The sequence below is a fragment of the Pongo pygmaeus genome, chromosome 9 (assembly GCF_028885625.2).
Source record: "Pongo pygmaeus isolate AG05252 chromosome 9, NHGRI_mPonPyg2-v2.0_pri, whole genome shotgun sequence".
Taxonomy (NCBI): Eukaryota; Metazoa; Chordata; class Mammalia; order Primates; family Hominidae; genus Pongo; species Pongo pygmaeus.
Window position 1 is genome coordinate 13119124 of NC_072382.2, and position 18395 is coordinate 13137518.

The 18395-nt window shown below is 41.6% G+C and overlaps 1 protein-coding gene and 1 non-coding gene across 8 annotated transcripts in view; one reads left to right on the plus strand and one right to left on the minus strand.

Moving 5' to 3' along the window:
• The window catches only part of RAB3IL1 (RAB3A interacting protein like 1), a 49031-nt gene that overhangs the window by 1880 nt on the left and 28756 nt on the right, over nt 1-18395 (plus strand). The window lies entirely within an intron of this gene.
• LOC129009084 (U6 spliceosomal RNA) lies at nt 6190-6296 on the minus strand. Its single transcript, XR_008492629.1, has one exon. It is a non-coding gene; the product is annotated as a U6 spliceosomal RNA (small nuclear RNA).

The window sequence follows — 18395 nt, forward strand, 5'->3', positions numbered from 1 at the left end:
TTTGGAAGCTTGTTTCCAATGCAGAATCTGCCCTGGTGCAGTGGCTCACACATATAATCCCTGCATTTTGGGAGGCTGAGGTCGGAAGATTGCTTGAGCCCAGGAGTTTGAGGCTGCAGTGAGCTATGATCACACCAGCTCAGAACTGCAGTCCAGACTGGGTGACAGAGCAAGACCCTGTCTCAACAAAGGAAGGAAGGAAGGAGGGAAGGAAGGGAAAGAAAGGAAGGAAGGGAAGGAAGGGAAGGAAGGGAAGAAGGGAGGGAGGACCCCAATCTGTAGGTCGTCTTTTTTACTTTGTTGAGGAGGTTCCTTGATGCACAAAAGTTTTTAATTCATTTTGAAGGAGGGACGGAGGGAGGAGAGGAAGATTCATGTATGCCTGCTTTATACAATTATGAGAGATTTGAGATTATCGCTTACACTTCAAAAGGACTAAATGCTTGTTATAAACAATTAGGAAACTACAGAGCAGTTTAAAACAAAACAAAACAAAACAAACTCCCAAACAAGTTTATCATTTTGATGTATTTCCTTCCAGTCTTTTTTTTATAATTTTAATATTGAGGTGCAATCCGTGTCCCGTAAAATTCACCTCTTCCACTTATGTATGTAGCGTTTACATATTTATTGATGCTAAAGCCATCCTAGTAGATGTGCAGTGGTATCTCATTGTGGTTTTGATTCTCATTTCCCAGATGGCAAACGATGTTAAGCATCTTCTCATGTGCTTATTGGCTATTTGTTTATCCTCATTGGAGAAATGTCTATCCAAGTCTTTTGCCCATTTTTTCAGTTGGATTGTTTGCCTTCTTGTTGTTGAGTTGTTAGAATTATTTATATATTCTGGATACTAGACCATTATCAAGCATGTGATTTACAAATATTTTCTCCCATTCTGTAGATCATCTTTTTTACTTTCTTGAAGAGGTTCCTTGATGCATAAAAGTTTTAAATTCATTTTGAATTTTAAACATTAAAATTTTAGTTTAGATAAATTTTGACCCTGTCAAATCCAAGGTCATGAAGATTTACCCCTATGTTTTCTTCTAAAAATTTTATCACTTTAGTTCTTACATTTAGGAATTTGACCTATTTTGAGTTAATTTTTATATATCATTTGAGGTAAAGGTCCAACTTTCTTCTTTTGCATGTAGCTATCCAGGTGTCCATGTATATTTGTTAAAAAGCATATTCTTTCCTATTGACTTGTCTTGGCATACATGTTGAAAATCAATTGATAATACATATATGGGTTTATTTCTGGACTATCAATTCTATTCTATTGCGCTATATGTCACTTCAATATTGCATTGTTTTAATTATGTAGTTACGTAGAAATTTCGAAACCAGGAAGTGTAAGTTCTCCAACTTTGTTCTTTTTCAAGATGGTTTTAGCTATTTGGGGTCCATTGCAATTCCATGTGAATTTTAGGATCGCCTTGCCCATTTCTGCAAAAAACGCAGTTGGAATTTTGATGGAGATTACACTGAGTCTGTAGATCACTTAGTCATCTTTACAATATCAAGTCTTCCAATCCATGAACATAGGATGTCTTTTCATTTATTTAGGTCTTCTTTAGTTTCATTCACCACTGTCGTAGGGTTTTCAGTGTACAAGTCTTGCATCTTCTTGGTTAGAAATATTCCTAAGTCTCTTATTCTTTTTAATAAGAATAAAATTCCATTTTGTAAATGGCATTATTTTCTTAATTTTATTTTCAGATTGTTTATTGCTAATGTATAGAGATACGGCTGATTTTTGTATATTAATCTTGTATCCTGTAACTTTGCTGAATTTCTTTACTAGCTGTAATAGTTTTTGTGCGGATTCTTTAGGGTTTACTACATATAAGATCATGTCACAGTTTGCCAGGTGCAGTGGTTCATGCATGTCATCCCAGCATTTGGGGCGGTCAAGTAGGGAGAATTGTTTGAGCTCCGGTGTTTTTTGTTTGTCTGTTTGTTTGTTTGTTTTGAGACGGAGTTTCGCTCTTGTTGCCTAGGCTGGAGTGCCATGGTGCGATCATGGCTCACTGCAACCTCCACCTTCTGGTTTCAAGCGATTCTCCTGCCTCAGCCTCCCAAGTAGTTGGGATTACAGGTGCACGCCACCATGCCTGGCTAATTTTTGTATTTTTAGTAGAGGCGGGGTTTCTCCATGTTGGCCAGGCTGGTCTCGAACTTCTGACCTCAAGTGATCTGCCCGCCTAGGCCTCACAAAGTGCTAAGATTACAGGCATGAGCCACCGTGCCTGGCCTTTACACTGATTTTCATATGTTCAACTACCTTGCTTGCATTCCCATGATAAATCCCACATGGACACGATGTATAATCTTTTTAACACGTTGCTGGATTGGATTTGCTAGTATTTGGTTGAGGATATTTGCATCTATATTCATAAGGGATATTGGTCCGTATATTCCTTCTTCTTCTTTTTTTTTTTTGAGACAGAGTCTTGCTCTGCTGCCCAGGCTGGAGTGCAGTGGTGCCATCTCGGCTCACTGCAAGCTCCGCCTCCCGGGTTTACGCCATTCTCCTGCCTCAGCTTCCCGAGTAGCTGGGACTACAGGTGCCCACCACCACACCTGGCTAATTTTTTGTATTTTTAGTAGAGATGGGGTTTCACCACGTTAGCCAGGATGGTCTCGATCTCCTGACCTCGTGATACACCCGCCTCAGCCTCCCAAAGTGCTGGGATTACAGGCCACCGCGCCTGGCCTGGTCTGTATATTTCTTTCCTTGTGAGATATTGTCTGGCTTTAGTTTTAGGATAATACTGGCACGAGAGAATGGGTTATGAAGTATATTCTTCTCTATTTTTTGGAACAGTTTGAGGATTGGCGTTTATTCTTTATTTGCTCCTAATCGTTTCTCTATTGGAAGTTTTTTGATTACTGATTCAATCTTGTGTTTGAGGTCTATTCAGGTTTTCTGTTTCTTCTTGAGGAAGTTTTGGTTTCTAGGCATTTGTTCATTTAATCTAGGTTATCTAATTTGTTGTCATACAATTTTTCATAGTGTTCTTCTATAATTCTTTCTGTATCTGTAAGGTTGGTAGTAGTTTTTCTTTTTAAAATGTTTTATTTATTTTATTATTTATTTATTTATTTATAGAAACAGAATCTCACTTTATCACCCAGGCTGGAGTGCAGCTGTGTGATCATAGCTCACTGCCACCTTGAATTCTTAGGCTAAAGGGAGCCTCCCGCCTCAGCCTCCCAAGTAGCTGGGATTACAGGCACGTGCCACAGTGCCTGGCTAATTTTTACTTTTTTTTTTTTTGAGATGGAATCTTACTGTGTTGCCCAGGCTGGAGTGCAGTGGTGCATTCTCGGCTCACTGCAACCTCCACCTCCCGGGTTCAAGCCATTCTCCTGCCTCAGCCTCCTGAGTAGCTGGGACTATAGGTAAGTGCCACCATGCCCCACTAATTTTTGTATTTTTGGTAGAGACAAGGTTTCACCACGTTGCCCAGGCTGGTCTCAAACCCCTGACAAGTGATCCGCCCACCTCATCCTCCCAAAGTGCTGGGATTACAGGCGTGAGCCACCACGCCCAGCCTAACTTTTAAACTTTTTGTAGAGATAGAGTCTCACCATCTTGCCCAGGCTGGTCTCGAACTCCTGGGCTCAAGGAATCCTCTCGCCTTGGCCTCCCAAAATGCCAGGATTACAGGCATAACCACTATGCCTGGCCACATTTTTATTTTTAATTTTTATTCATTCATTTATGTATTTACTTTTTTTTTTTTTTTTTGAGACGGAGTTTCACTCTTGGTTGCCCAGGCTGGAATGCAATGGCATGATCTCGGCTCACCGCAACCTCCACCTCCCAGGTTCAAGTGATTCTCCTGCCTCAGCCTCCTGGGTAGCTGGGATTACAGGCATGCACCAGTATGCTCGGCTAATTTTGTATTTTTAGTGGAGACAGGGTTTCTCCATGTTGGTCAGGCTGGTCTCGAACTCCCGACCTCAGGTGATCTGCCAGCCTCGGCTTCCCAAAGTGCTGGGATTACAGGCGTGAGCCACTGCGCCCGGCCTATGTATTTACTTTAGAGACAGCATCTTGCTCTATCACCCAGGATGGAGAGAAGTGGTACGATCATAGCTCACTGCAGCTTTGAACTCCTGGGCTCAAGGCAATCCTCCTGCCTCAACCTCCCCAGTAGCTAGGACTACAGGCACGAGACACTATGTCCAGCTAGTAGTAATTTTTCTACTTTCATTCCTTTTTTTTTTTTGAGACAGGGTCTCACTCTGTTGCCCAGGCTGGAGTGCAGTGGCAAGATCATAGTTCACTGCACCCTCAATATCCTGGGCTCAAGTAATCCTCCTGCCTCAGCCTCTCGAATAACTGTGACTACAGACATGTGCCACCACACCTGGCTAATTTTTTAATATTTTATTTTTAGCAGAGACAAGGTTTCCCTATGTTGCCCAAGTTGGTCTTGAACTCCTGAGCTCAAGCAATTCCCCCGCATTGGCCTCCAAAAGTGCTCAGATTACAGGCGTGAGCCACCCCAGCCTTATTCCTAACTTTAGTAATTTGAGTCTTCTTTTTTTTTTTTGGTCAGTCTAAAGTTTCATCAATTTTCTTGATCTTTTTGGAGAATCAACTTTTGTTTTCATTGATTCTTTCTGTTGTTTTTCTCTTTTCTATTTCATTTATCTCCACTCTTAATTTTTATTCTTTACTTTCTTTTGCTTGTTTTGGGTTTAGTTTATTCTACTTTTTCTAGTTCCTTAAATTGGCAGTTTAGGTTATTAATTGAAGATCTTTCTTCTCTTTGATGTAGGTTTTTACAGCTATAAATTTCCCTTTGAGTACTGCTTTTGCTGTATTCGATAAGTTTTGGTACGCTGTATTTTCATTTTTATTCATCTCATCTAATTTCTCTTGTGATTTTTTTCTTTGATCCATGGGGCAGTTAAGAGTGTGTTGCTTAATTCCCACATATTTGTGAATTTTTCACTTTTAATTCTGTTATTTCTAATTTCATTCCCTTGTGGTCAGAAAGATAATTTGTATGATTTCAATCCTTTAAAATTTATTAAGACTTATTTTGTGGTCTAACATATGGTCTATCCTGGGGAATGTTTTATGTATACTTTGAGAAGAATGTATATTCTGCTATGGTTGGGTAGAGTTAGCACTGTTCAAGTCTTCTATGTCCTTATCTAGTGTGTAGTTCTAGCCATTATTGAAAGTGAAGTATTGACGTTTCCAACTATTCTTTCTATTTTGTTTATTTTTTTTTTTTTACTTTTTTTTATTTTTTGAGACAGAGTCTTGCTCTGTCACCAGGCTGGAGTGCAGTAGCATGATCTTGGCTCACTGCAACCTCCGCCTCCCAGGTTCAAGCCATCCTCCTGCCTCAGCCTCCCAAGTAGCTGGGATTACAGGCACGCACGGCCATGCCCAGCTAAATTTTGTATGTTTAGTAGAGACAGGGTTTTACTATGTTGGACAGGCTGGTCTCAAATTCCTGACCTCAGGTGATCTGCCCACCTCAGCCTCCCAAAGTGCTGGGATTAGAAGGGTGAGCCACTGTGCTCGGCCGATATTTCCAGCTATTCTTGCTGGCCTGTTTCTGCTTTGAATTCTGTCCATTTTTGCTTCAAATACTTTGAGGACTCTGCTGTTAGGTGAAATATACAATTGTTATATCTTCTTGATGAATTGAGTCTTTTATCATTACAAAATGTTTCTCTTTGTCCTTTGTAACAATTTTTGCCTTAAGGTCTATTTTTTATAATATTAGGATATCCACTCCAGCCCTCTTCTTGTTAGTTTTCATGGAATATATAAATTTAGATACAGAGTCCCTTGTCACTCAAGCTGGAGTGCAGTGGCTGCAGCCTCAAACTCCTGGGCCGAAGGGATCCATCCTCCCACCTTAGGTTCCTAAGTAGCTGGGAACTACAGGTGTGTGCCACCATACCAGGTGTTTTTTTTTAGTAGATAGCATAACTTTGTTGCCCAGGCTGGTCTTGAACTCCTGGCCTCAAGAAATCCTCCCACTTCAGCCTACCAAAGGGCTGGAATTACAGGTGTGAGTCACTGCCCCTAGCCTGGAATATCTTCCATCCTTTCACTTTCAACAATTTGGGTCATTTGAGCTAAAGGGAAGCTCTTGTAGACAGCATATATAGTTGGATAATGTGGGGGTTTTTTTATTTTTTTATTTTATAATGGAAATCTTCACAAATTTGCATGTCAACCTTGCGCAGGGGCCACGCTGATCTTCTCTGTATCATTCCAATTTTAGTGTATGTATTGCTGAAGTGAGCACTGGATCATGTTTTTTTAAAAAAAAATCAATTCTACTAATCTCTGCCTTTCAATTGGATAATTCAATCCATTTACAGTTAATGTAATTACTGATAAGGATTTATTCCCATTTTGCTATTTTTTATATGCATTATATATTTTTGTTTTTTTGTTCCTCAATTCCTTCATTATTGCCTTCTATCGTGTTAAATATTTTCTAGTGCCCCATTTTGATCCTCTTTTTTTCTTTTGATTCCCTTCTTTTCTTTTCTTTTAGTTATTTTCTTAGTGGTTGTCTGGGATATTGAACAATTTGGCTGGGCAGGGTGGCTCAAGCCCTACCACTTTGGGAGGCTGAGGTAGGAGGATTGCTTAAGGTCAGGAGTTTGAGACCGGCCTGGGTAATAAAGAAAGACCCCATATCTAGCCGCACACCCCCCCCCAAAATTAGCCAGATGTGGTGATGTGCACCTGTAGTCCCAGCTACTCAGAGGCTGAGGTGGGAGGATCACTTGAGTCCAGGAGTTCATGGCTGCAGTGAGCCATAATCGCAACACTGCACTCCAGCCCAAGCAACAGAGCAAGACCTGGTCTCAAAAACAGCAACTACAACAAAAAATTTAAATAATAATATTTAACAATCTAATTCTAATTAATACCAACTTAGTTTCAATAGCATACAAAATCTTTGCACCTCTACAGCTTCATCCCCTACCTTTCATGTTTTTATTGTCAGAAATTACATTTTTATGGCTTGCATGCCCATCAACATAGATTTATGGTTATTGTAGATGTATTTAAATTATATAAGGGAAAAAAGAGGAGTTTAAACTAAAAATACAGTAATACTAAGTTTTATATTTATCTATGTATATTTACCTAAATGTATTTATTTTAATGTTGTTCTTTATTTCTTCATGTGGTTTTGAGTTGCTATCTAGTGTCCTTTAGTAGCAACCTGAACAGCTCCCTTTAGCATCTCTTATAGGGCAGGTCTACTAGTGACAAACTCTCTCAACTTTAGTTTATCTGAAGATGTCTTGAGTTCTCCTTTTTTTCCTAAAGGATAGCTTTGCCAGATATAGAAATCTTAGTTATATATAGATAGATATAGAAATCTTAATCCTCTTTTGTTTGTTTGTTTCAGCATTTTCTGAATATTATCATCCCACTATCTGGCCCCCATGGTTTCTGATGAGAAATAAACTGTTAATCTTATTGAGATTAGCTTATATGTGATGAGTCACTTTTCTCTTGTTGTTTTCAAGATTCTCTCTTCAGGCAGGGAATGGTGGCTTAAGCCTGTGATCCCAGCACTTTGGGAGGTCGAGGTGGGTGGATCACTTAAGGTAAGGAGTTTGAGACCAGCTTGGTCAACATGGCAAAACTCCGTCTCCACTAAATATACAAAAATTAGTCAGGCATGGAGGAGGCAGATGTTACAGTGAGCTGAGATCGTGCCACTGCGCTCCAGCCTGGGCAACAAAGTGAGATTCTGTCTCAAAACGACAACAACAACAACAAAAATCAAGATTCTCTTTTTATCTTTGTCTTTCAATAGTTTGATTCTAATGTATCTTGGTTTTGATCTCTTTGTGTTTATCCTACTTGGGATTCATTAGGCTTATTGAATGTGAAGACTGAGTCTTCCATTACATTTTGGAAGTTTTGGGCCATTATTTCTTCAAATATTCTGTCTTCTTCTTTCTCTGCCTCCTCTCCATCTGGGACTTTCATTATGCATATGTTGTTATGCTTGATGGTATTCCATGGGTCTCTTAAACTCCATTTGTTTTTCTCCATTCTTGTTTCTCAGATTGTTAATCTCAATGGACTTATCTTCAAGTGTGCTGATTGTTTCTTTTGCCTGCTCTAATCTATATTGAGCTCCTCTAGCGAATTTTTATTTCAGTTATTATACTCTTCAACTCCAGAATTTCTTTTTCTCTTTTTTCTTTTTTTTTTAAATGTTCCTCTTGGCTTATACCTAAAACTCCAGGATTTCCGTTTGTTTTCTTTTTATAATTTATCTTTATTTATACTCTATATTTAGTGAGATATAGTTCTCATGGTTTCCTTTAGGTTTTGAATAGATTTAAAATAGTTGATTTAGGCCAGGTGTGGCGGCTCACTCCTGTAATCCCAGCACTTTGGGAGGCCAAGGTAGGTGGATCACCTGAGGCCAGGAGTTTGAGACCAGCCTGGCCAACATAGTGAAACCCCATCTCTACTAAAAATACAAAAATTAGCCAGGCATAGTGATAGGTGCCTATAATCCCAGCTATTTGGGAGGCTGAGGCAGTAGAGTCACTTGAACCTGGGAGGTGGGAGTTGCAGTTAGCTGAGATAGTGCCCCTGCACTCCAGCCTGGGTGACAAAACAAGACTCCATCTCAAAAAAAATTAATTAATTAATACAATAAAATAGTTGTTTTTAAAGTCTATCTATAAAGTCTAATGTCTGTGCTTCCTCAGAAACCATTTCCTTTTTTTTTTTTTTTTGAGACAGAGTCTTGCTCTGTCACCCAGGCTGGAGTGCAGTGGCTCAATCTCAGCTCACTGCAACCTCTGCCACACAGGTTCAAGCGATTCTCCTGCCTCAGCGTCCCAAGTAGCTGGGATTACAGATGCGTGCCACCATGCCCAGCTAATTTTTGTATTTTTAGTAGAGATGGGGTTTCAGCATCTTGGCCAGGCTGGTCTTGAACCCCTGACCTCATGATTCATGGCCTCCCAAAGTGCTGAGATTACAAGCGTGAGTCACCGTGCCTGACCTAACAGTTTCTATTAATTTATTTTTCCCCACACATAAACTATGCTCTCTTGTTTCTTTGAATGTGTCATAATTTTTGTTTGAAACTGGACATTTTTAATATTTAAATGTAGCAACTCTGGAAATCAAATCTGAAATCCCCCAGTACCCCAGAGTTTGTTATTGAGGCTTGTAGTACTTGTTGGGTTGTTTTTGTTTTGTTTTGTTTTGTTTTTTGGTGACTTTTCTGAACTAATTTTGTAAGGTCTGTATTTTTTCTTGTGTATAGCCACTAAAGTCTTTGTTTCATTGGTTAGTGATCAGCTAATCACTTGACAGAGATTTTCTTAAATACCTAGAACAGTGATAAAAATCTTCCAGTCTTTGCAGATGGGCTCTGTATGTGTGTTGGCACATACCTTCAACTCTAAGCCAGGCAATTTACAACTGTGCCTTAACCTTTGTCTTCTGCTTACAGAGAGCCTGAAGATCAGGTAGAGGTGGGAATTTAGGACCCCTTCAGGTCCTTTCTGAGCATGCACCCCGCCCTAGGCACGCATGTGCACCTCTATTCCCTGGACTATGTAGGAGATTTTCAAAGCCCTTAGGGACTTTTGAAGTTTTCTACTATACCATTTGCACTGAAATCTGATCCTTTTCTTTAGGCATAGAATATATATATATATACATACACACACACACACACACACATATGTGTATATGTGTGTGTGTATGTATATATTTACTCAGGCCAGACACAGTGGCTCACACTTGTAATTCCAGCATTTTGGGAGGCTGAGGTAGGAGGATCACTTGAGCCCAGGAGTTTGAGGATGCAGTGAGCTAGGATTGTGCCACTGCACTCCAACCTGGATGACAAAAGAAGATCCCATCTCTTTTGCTTGGAAATCATCTCTACTAAATATTCAAGTGCATCACTCACAAATTCTGCTTTCCATGCAACTGTAGGACAAAGTATAGCTAGACTTTCTACCTCTATAGAACAGGGATCTCATCTCCTTCAGTTTCTAGTAACATTTTATTCATTTTGTTCTGACTCCTCACTGGTAGAGCCTTAATATCCATCTTTCTTTTTCTTTTCTTTTCTTTTTTTTTTTTTTTTTTTTTTTTGAGACAAGGTCTTGCTCTGTTACCCAGGCTGGGGTGCAGTGGCGTGATCTTGGCTCACTGCCACCTGCACCTCTTGGGTTCAAGTGATTCTCCTGCCTCAGCCTCCCTAGTAGCTAGGACTACAGGCCACACACCACTATGCCCAGCTAATTTTTGTATTTTTAGTAGAGACAGGGTTTTGCCATGTTGGTGTGAGCCACCACACCCAGCCAATATCCATATTTCTACTAACAATCTGTTCAAGAAAACCTAGGCTTTTTCTGTCATGCTCCCCAAAATTCTTCATCTCTACTCATTACCCAATTCCAAAGCTACCTCCACATTTTTAGGTTTTGGTTACAGCAGCACTCCACTCTTGGTTCCAAAATCTGCATTACTTTTTTTAATGATAATTGTAACAAATTATCACAAACTATGTGACTCTAAACAACAGAAACTTATTTTCTCACCATTCTGGAGGCCAGGATGTCCAAAATCAGTATTACTGGGCCTAAAGCAAGATGTCAGTAGATCTATGCTCCCTCTGGAGGCTCCAAGTGAGAAACCATTTCTTGTCTCTTTCAGCTCCTGGTGGCTGCCAGCACTCCTTGGCTTTTGGCCACATCATTCCTCCATCTTGTGCCTTTTCCTCTTTTGTCTGTGTCAGATCTCTTTCTGCCTCCCTCTTATGAGGATACATGTGATTGCATTTAGGGTCTACTCCAATAATTTGGAATAATCTCCCCATCTCACGGTCCTTAACTTAATCACATCTTTACAGACTCTGTTTTCATATAAGGTAACATTTACAGTTTTCAAAGATTAGGATTCAATATCTTTGAGAGGCCATTTTTATCCTACCACAGTTATGGTCCTATCATGGAATATTATACAGCAATAAAAATGAATGAACTGGCCAGGCATGGTGGCTCACGCCTGTAATCCCAGCACTTTGGGAGGCTGAGGCAGGCAGATCACAAGGTCAGGAGTTTGAGACCAGCCTGGCCAACATGGTGAAACCCCATCTCAACTAAAAATACAAAAATTAGCTGGGCATGGTTAGCGCAAGCCTGTAATCCTAGCTACTCAGGAGGCTGAGGCAGGAGAATTGCTTGAACCCAGAGGCAGAGGTTGCAGTGAACTGAGGTTGTGCCACTGCACTCCAGCCTGGGCGATAGAGCGAGACTCCGTCTCAAAAAAAAAAAAATGAATGAACTATAGTTACATAAAATAAGGTATGTCTTGGACATAATGTTGAGTTAAAAAAGTTCTAGAAGATTTTATCACTATTCTCTATTTATGTCTTTGTTTTCTCTTTTATTTATGTCTTCTATTTCTTTGTAATGTCTTTTATTATATTGTAAGCCCTATAAAGCTTAGAATGTAAACCTCATAGGGCAGGGCCTTGTTTTGCTCATTGCTGTACACCCAGTGCCTGGAAGAGTGACTGTCAGGCAAAGAAATACCAAACAAATAACTGCTGAATGAATGAACTATTAAAGTGGATGTTTTTGAAGACTGATATAAGCAAATAAAAAATCTTACAGTATAACACTAATTTTTTTAAAAACCAGAATCCCAAAGTGCTGGGATTACAGATGTGAGCCACCATGTCCAGCTAAGGTGGCCTTTTTCAATTTGAAAACTCATATACTTCAGTTTTGGGAAATAATCTTGAATTATTTATTTGATGCTTTACCCCCTTAATTTTCTTTTTCTTTTTTCTTTTTTTTTTTGAGACAGAGTCTCGCTTTGTCACCCAGGCTGGAGTGCAGTGGTGAGATCTCGGCTCACTGCAAGCTCCGCCTCCCGGGTTCACGCCATTCTTCTGCCTCAGCCTCCCGAGTAGCTGGGACTATAGGCACCCGCCACCACACCCAGCTAATTTTTTGTATTTTTAGTAGAGACGGGGTTTCATCGTGTTAGCCAGGATGGTCTCGATCTCCTGACCTCGTGATCCGCCCGCCTCGGCCTCCCAAAGTACTGGGATTACAGGCTTGAGCCACCGCGCCCGGCCTACCCCCTTCATTTTCTTCTGTTGCTTCTTTATTCAGACATTGAATCTCCTAAATTGATTCTCTACTTTTCTAATCTTTTCACTATTTTCCATTTCTTTCTTTCTGAGGGATATTCCCTCAACTGTGTCTTCCAACCTTACTCGTTGTTTTCATTTCTACCATCATGCTTTTAAAAAATATATTATTTTCCAGTAGTTTTTGTTGTTCTGTGAATGTTTACTTTCATAGAATCAGGTTATTATTTCATGAATGCAATACCTTCTTTTCTCATCCTGAGGTTATTAATGCCTCTCCTTCTTCCTCCTCCTTGCCTTCCTTCTCCTCCTCCTCCTCTTCACCTCCTCTTCTTCTTTTTCCTACAGAGTCTCTGTTTCCTGCAAGTTGCTTTTTCTCTGCTTACTGGGTTTGGTCTCTCTTAAGGTAGAGGTTCTCCTTAGTTGTCTAATAATCCTTGATTGCTCATTATTAAGAGCGAGATCTTAAAAACTGATGGCAATCATGTTGACTTTGAGCTGGATGGATATTTTGTTGGGTAACATTCGTCTTAGATCTCTCTTCTTGGGTTGGCCAGAGTCCCATAGAGGGGCTGTCTGGAGGGTAAAAGTCTGTCTTTACCCTCCTGGCGACTGAGTGAGTTGCCACTTTGGCTGACCAGTGAGATAAGAGGGTTGGAGGTCTCCGATTTCAGTGTGTATACAATCACTTAACTCCCTTATTCAGCTACTGGCCCAAAGACCTTCTGTTTTGCCTTCTCCAGAGAATAAATCTCCAGTGTTATGCTAGACTAAGAAAGGGGCAGTTGGTCAGTGACATGGAGTAGAGGAGGGGACCTAGGGATCAAATTGCTTATTGGTTTGCTTTGATCTAGTGCTTTATACTTCAATTACTACCAAGGCCAGTGATCTCTGCTGCCGCCAGCTCCTGATGTTTTGCTGCCTTGATGTAGCCATAGTTCAGAGAGATTTGTTGACATCTCACACCATAATGATAGATGTGTCTATTTTCCCCTGTAGCTTTAATTATTTTTGCTTTAAATATTTTAGGCTATTTTATTAGGCACATATTAATTTAGATGGTTATATGTATCTGGTGAATTTTTTTTAAACATTGTCATCATTTTATTATTACTGCATAGTGACCACCTCTACACTAATAATGTTTTTCGTCTTAAAGTTTGCTATTAATTTGGTCTTTTTGAGACAGGGTCTTGCTGTGTTGCCCAGATTGAATGCAGTGGCATGATCACAACTCACTGCAGCCTTGACCTCCCAGGCTAAAGTGATCCTCCTGCCTCAGCCACCCAAGTAGCTGGGACTACAGGCCTGCACCACCACGCCTGGCTAATTTTTGATTTTTTGTAGAGATGGGGTCTCCCCATGTTGCCCAGGCTGGTCTCGAACTCCTGAGCTCAAGTGATCCTCCCTTCTCAGCCTCCCAAAGTGCTGGGATTACATGCATGATTCACCATGATTCGTCTTAAAGTTTGGTTATTAATGCAGAAATACCATCTTGCTTTTGGTGTAATTTTTCAAGCTCAGCCTTTCCATATCCTTATGCTTAGGTGGTCAGATATGACTTTTTAAAAAATATTTTGAACATTTTTAAGTATATAGTTTAGTGACATTAATTACATTCCCATTGTTGTGCAACCATCATCCATCTCTAGAACATTTTTTACCTTCCCAAATGAAACTCCATACCCATTAAACAAATATCACCTCCCCTCCATTCTCTATTTTCTATTTTGATTTCATAGACCTTATAAGTCTATGCTTGGCTGGAAGCGGTGGCTCAGCACTTCAGGAGGCTGAGGCAGGTGTATCGCTTGAACCCAGGAGTTTGAGACCAGCCTGGGCAACGTGGCAAAACCCTGTCTCTACTAAAACCACAAAGATTAGCCGGGCATAGTGGTGGCGTGCTCCTGTAGTCCCAGCTACTTAGGACGCCAAGGCAGGGGAATCACCTGAACCTGGGAGGCAGAGGTTGCAGTGAGCCGAGACTGCACCACTGCGCACCAGCCTGGGCAACAGCAGAGTGAGACTCTGTCAAAAAAAAAAAAAAAAAAAAAAGCCAGGCGCGGTGGCTCACACCTGTAATCCCAGCACTTTGGGAGGCTGAGGCAGACAGATCACTTGAGGTCAGGAGATCGAGAACATCCTGGCCAACATGGTGAAACCCTGTCTCTACTAAAATACAAAAAATTAGCCAGGTGTGGTGGCGCACACCTGTAGTCCCAGCTACTCAGGAGGCCGAGGCAGGGGAATCGCTTGAACCTAGGAGGCAGAGGTTGCAGTGAGCTAAGATCACGCCGCTGCACTCCAGCCTGGCGACAGAGCAAGACTCTGTCTCAAAAAAAAAAAAAAATCTGCTTGGTTCTCCTTGATAATCTCTTGTTTATTCATCTTCAGTTGATACATTTTTTTTTTTAATTTTTTAAAAATTTTTTGAGACCAAGTCTCACTCTGTCACCCAGGCTGGAGCGTAGTGGTGCGATAAACTGCACCTCTGCCTTCTGGGTTCAATCGATTCTCGTGCCTCAGCTTCCCGAGTAGCTGGGACAATAGGCGCGTGCCACCAAGCCCAGCTAATTTTTGTGTTTTTAGCAGAGACAGGGTTTCACCATTTTGCCTGGGCTGGTCTCGAACTCCTGGGCTCAAGCGATCCACGTTCGTCAGCCTCCCAAAGTGCTGGGAGCCACCATGCCCACCCATACATATATATTAACAATAACTTATCATACATGTCAAAATAGCTACAAGAGATGATTTGTAATGTTCTCAACACAAAGAAATGATAAATGTTTGAGGTGATGAATATCCCAGTTACCCAGATTTGATCATTATACATTGTATGCTTGTGTCAAAAGGTCACATATACCCCACAAATATGTACAAGTATAATGTAGCCATAATTAAAAATTTTTTTTTGTTTTTTGTAAATTTTGTGTGTTCTTTTTCTTTAAAAATAGATTCTAAAAATTCATGTGTTAACCTTTCAATATCATATATAGGAGACCACTACCTGGAGTCCTGTAGCATCTAAATCTGTTTTGTGTTGTTTCTGTTGATTCTTACTCATAGTAGCTAGCATCTTTATGTGCTGGTGATCTCTGATTGTGAGCTCACTGCTTAATATTGAGCAATAGGAATCTTTCATATCTAAATTTGGACACATTCCTCCAAAGAGGAGTTGAATCTGCTTCTGCCTGGAGCCAGGGGTGTCACCAACATGAAACACTTCAGCCCTCTTTGAGGGTCCTAGCTCCATGTATTTTGAGGGTCCTCACTTCGTGTAGTTGGAGGGTCCTAGCTCCAAGTATTTGTAGGGTCTTAGCTCCATGTATTTGGAGGGTCCTAGCTCCATGTATTTTGAGGGTCCTAGCTTCATGTATTTTGAGGGTCCTAGCGCCGTGTATTTTGAAGGTCCTAGCACCGAGTATTCTTAGGGTCCTAGTGCCGTGTATTTTGAGGGTCCTAGCGCCGTGTATTTTGAAGGTCCTAGCACCGAGTATTCTTAGGGTCCTAGTGCCGTGTATTTTGAGGGTCCTAGCTCTGCGTATTCTGAGGGTCCTAGCTCCGTGTATTTTGAGGGTCCTAGCTCCGTGTATTTTGAGGGTCCTAGCTCCATATATTTTGAGGGTCCTAGCTTCATGTATTTTGAGGGTCCTAGCACCGTGTATTTTGAGGGTCCTAGCGCCGAGTATTCTGAGGGTCCTAGTGCCGTGTATTTTGAGGGTCCTAGCTCCGTGTATTTTGAGGGTCCTAGTTCCGTGTATTTTGAGGGTCCTAGCTTCATGTATTTTGAGGGTCCTAGCGCCGTGTATTCTGAGGGTCCTAGCGCCGAGTATTCTGAGGGTCCTAGTGCTGTGTATTTTGAGGGCCCTAACTCTGTGTATTCTGAAGGTCCTAGCTCCGTGTATTTTGAGGGTCCTAGCTCCATGTATTTTGAGGGTCCTAGCACCATGTAGATGCCCAACATTCATGTCCCCAACCTCCCTCCTGGAGGCACTTTCCTTTGTGGGTAAGGAAGTGGCTTTGGCAGACAAGGCCTAGAGCTTGATAGACAACATGTCCTCAAAGAATTATAGCCTCTTTTTCTAGAATTTCTTTTTCTGTAGCAGGAAGGTTCCTCTCTGCTCCAAGTCCACCACATCACTAAGGAGCAGAAATTCTCCAAGCCATGCCACACTTATCCATAGGAGCCATCTTTTTGATACGTAAATCCGTTCACATCACACTCCTACGTAAATCCTTCAATGACTCCTCTTAGTCTTTAAGTATAAAGTTTGAACTCCTTACCTAGCATACTGTATTAGTTCATTCTCACATTGCTATAAGAACTACTCAAGGCTGGGTAATTTATGAAGAAAAGAGGTTTAATTGACTCATTGTTCTGCAGGCTGTACAGGAGGCATGGCTGGAGAGGCCTCAGGAAACTTACGATCATGGCTGAAGGTGAAGGGGAAGCAGGCACATCTTACATGGCCAGAGCAGGTGGAAGAGAGCAAAGGGGGAGGTGCTACAGACTTTTAAACAACCAGATCTTGTGAGAACTGACTCACTATCACAAGAACAGCAGGGGGGAAATATATTACCATGACTCAGTCAACTCCCACCAGGCCCCTCCTTCAACACTGGAAATTACAATTCGACATGAGATTTGGGCAGGGATGCAGAGCCAAACCATACCACATACAAGGCCCCACATGATCTAGCCCCTGACTCTCTTGCCAGCCCCAACTCTTTCAATGGTCTCTGTTTCCACTCCCAAACTCCTGCCTCAGGAAATTTTTCCAGACTCCTAACCTTAAGTCTAGGTTAGGAATTCCTGGATGTGCTCCCAGATGACTTTGCACTTCCCCTATCCTTGCACCTGACCTGTGGTCCTGTGTGTTAGTCTGTTTTGCATTGCTATAGGGAATACCTGAGTCTGGGCAATTTGTATAGAAAAGAGGTTTCTCTGGCTCGCAGTTCTGCCAACTGTACGGGAAGCATGGCACCAGCATCTGCTTCTGATGAGGGCCTCAGAAAGCTTCCAATCATGGTGGAAGGTTAAAGGGGGGCATGCATGTCACATGGTGAGAGAGAGAAAAAGAGAGAGATGGAGGGAGGTCCCAGACTCTTTTTAAGAATCAGATCCGGCTGGGTGCGGTGGCTCATGCCTATAGTCCTAGCACTGAGAGGCCAAGACGGGTGGATCAGCTGAGGTCAGGAGTTCGAGAGCAGCCTCGCCAACATGCTGAAACCCCGTCTCTACTAAGAATACAAAAATTAGCTAGGCATAGTGCCTGTAATCCCAGCTACTCAGGAGGCTGAGGCAGGAGAATCGCTTGAACCTGGGAGGTGGAGGTTGCAGTGAGCCAAGATTGTGGCATTGCATGGGCCTGGCACCAGGCAAGAAAGAGTGATGAAATAAAAGTTTTCTGTATCTCGGCCAGGCGTGGCTCACATCTACAATTCCAGTACTTTGGGAGGCCGAGGCGGGCAGATCACAGGGTCAGGAGTTCGAGACCAGCCCGGCCAACATGGTGAAATCCCCATCTCTACTAAAAATACAAAATTTAGCCAGGCGTGGTGGTGTGCACCTTTAGTCCCAGCTACTCTGGAGGCTGAGGCAGGAGAATCACTTGAACCCGGGAGGCAGAGGTTGCAGTGAGCTGAGATGGCGGCACTACACTCCAGCCTGGGCGACAGAGTGAGACTCGATCTCAAAAAAAGAATCAGATCCTGCAGCAACTCATTACCACAGGGACGGCACCAAGCCATTCATGAGGGAACCAAGCCCCCATGACCGAAACACCTCCCACAAGGCCCACCTCCAACATTGGGGATCATATTTCAATGTGAAATTTGGAGGGACAAATACCCAAACCATATCATGCTGTAATTAGATGTCTGAATCCCCCCCTACACATAATCCCCTCCTAAACTGTATACTTCATGAGTGCAGAAACATTGTCTGGTTCACTAATATGCCATCAGCACTTGGCATGTGTGTTCTTAAAAATCTGATGAATGAGCGAACACCTCTACTGAGCTCCCAGTGTTTTTTCTTATTGATTTTTGCAAATTCTTTATATGTTAAAGATATTAACGCATTGCCATTGCCTGGGAATATTTTCGCCAAGTTATTTGCCTTTTAATTTTGGCTTTTTTTTTTTTTTTCTGGCAGGAAGGAGCATAAAGCAGCTTTACATTTGAATGTGGACAGATCTATTGATCTTTTTCTGTTAAGATCTCTTC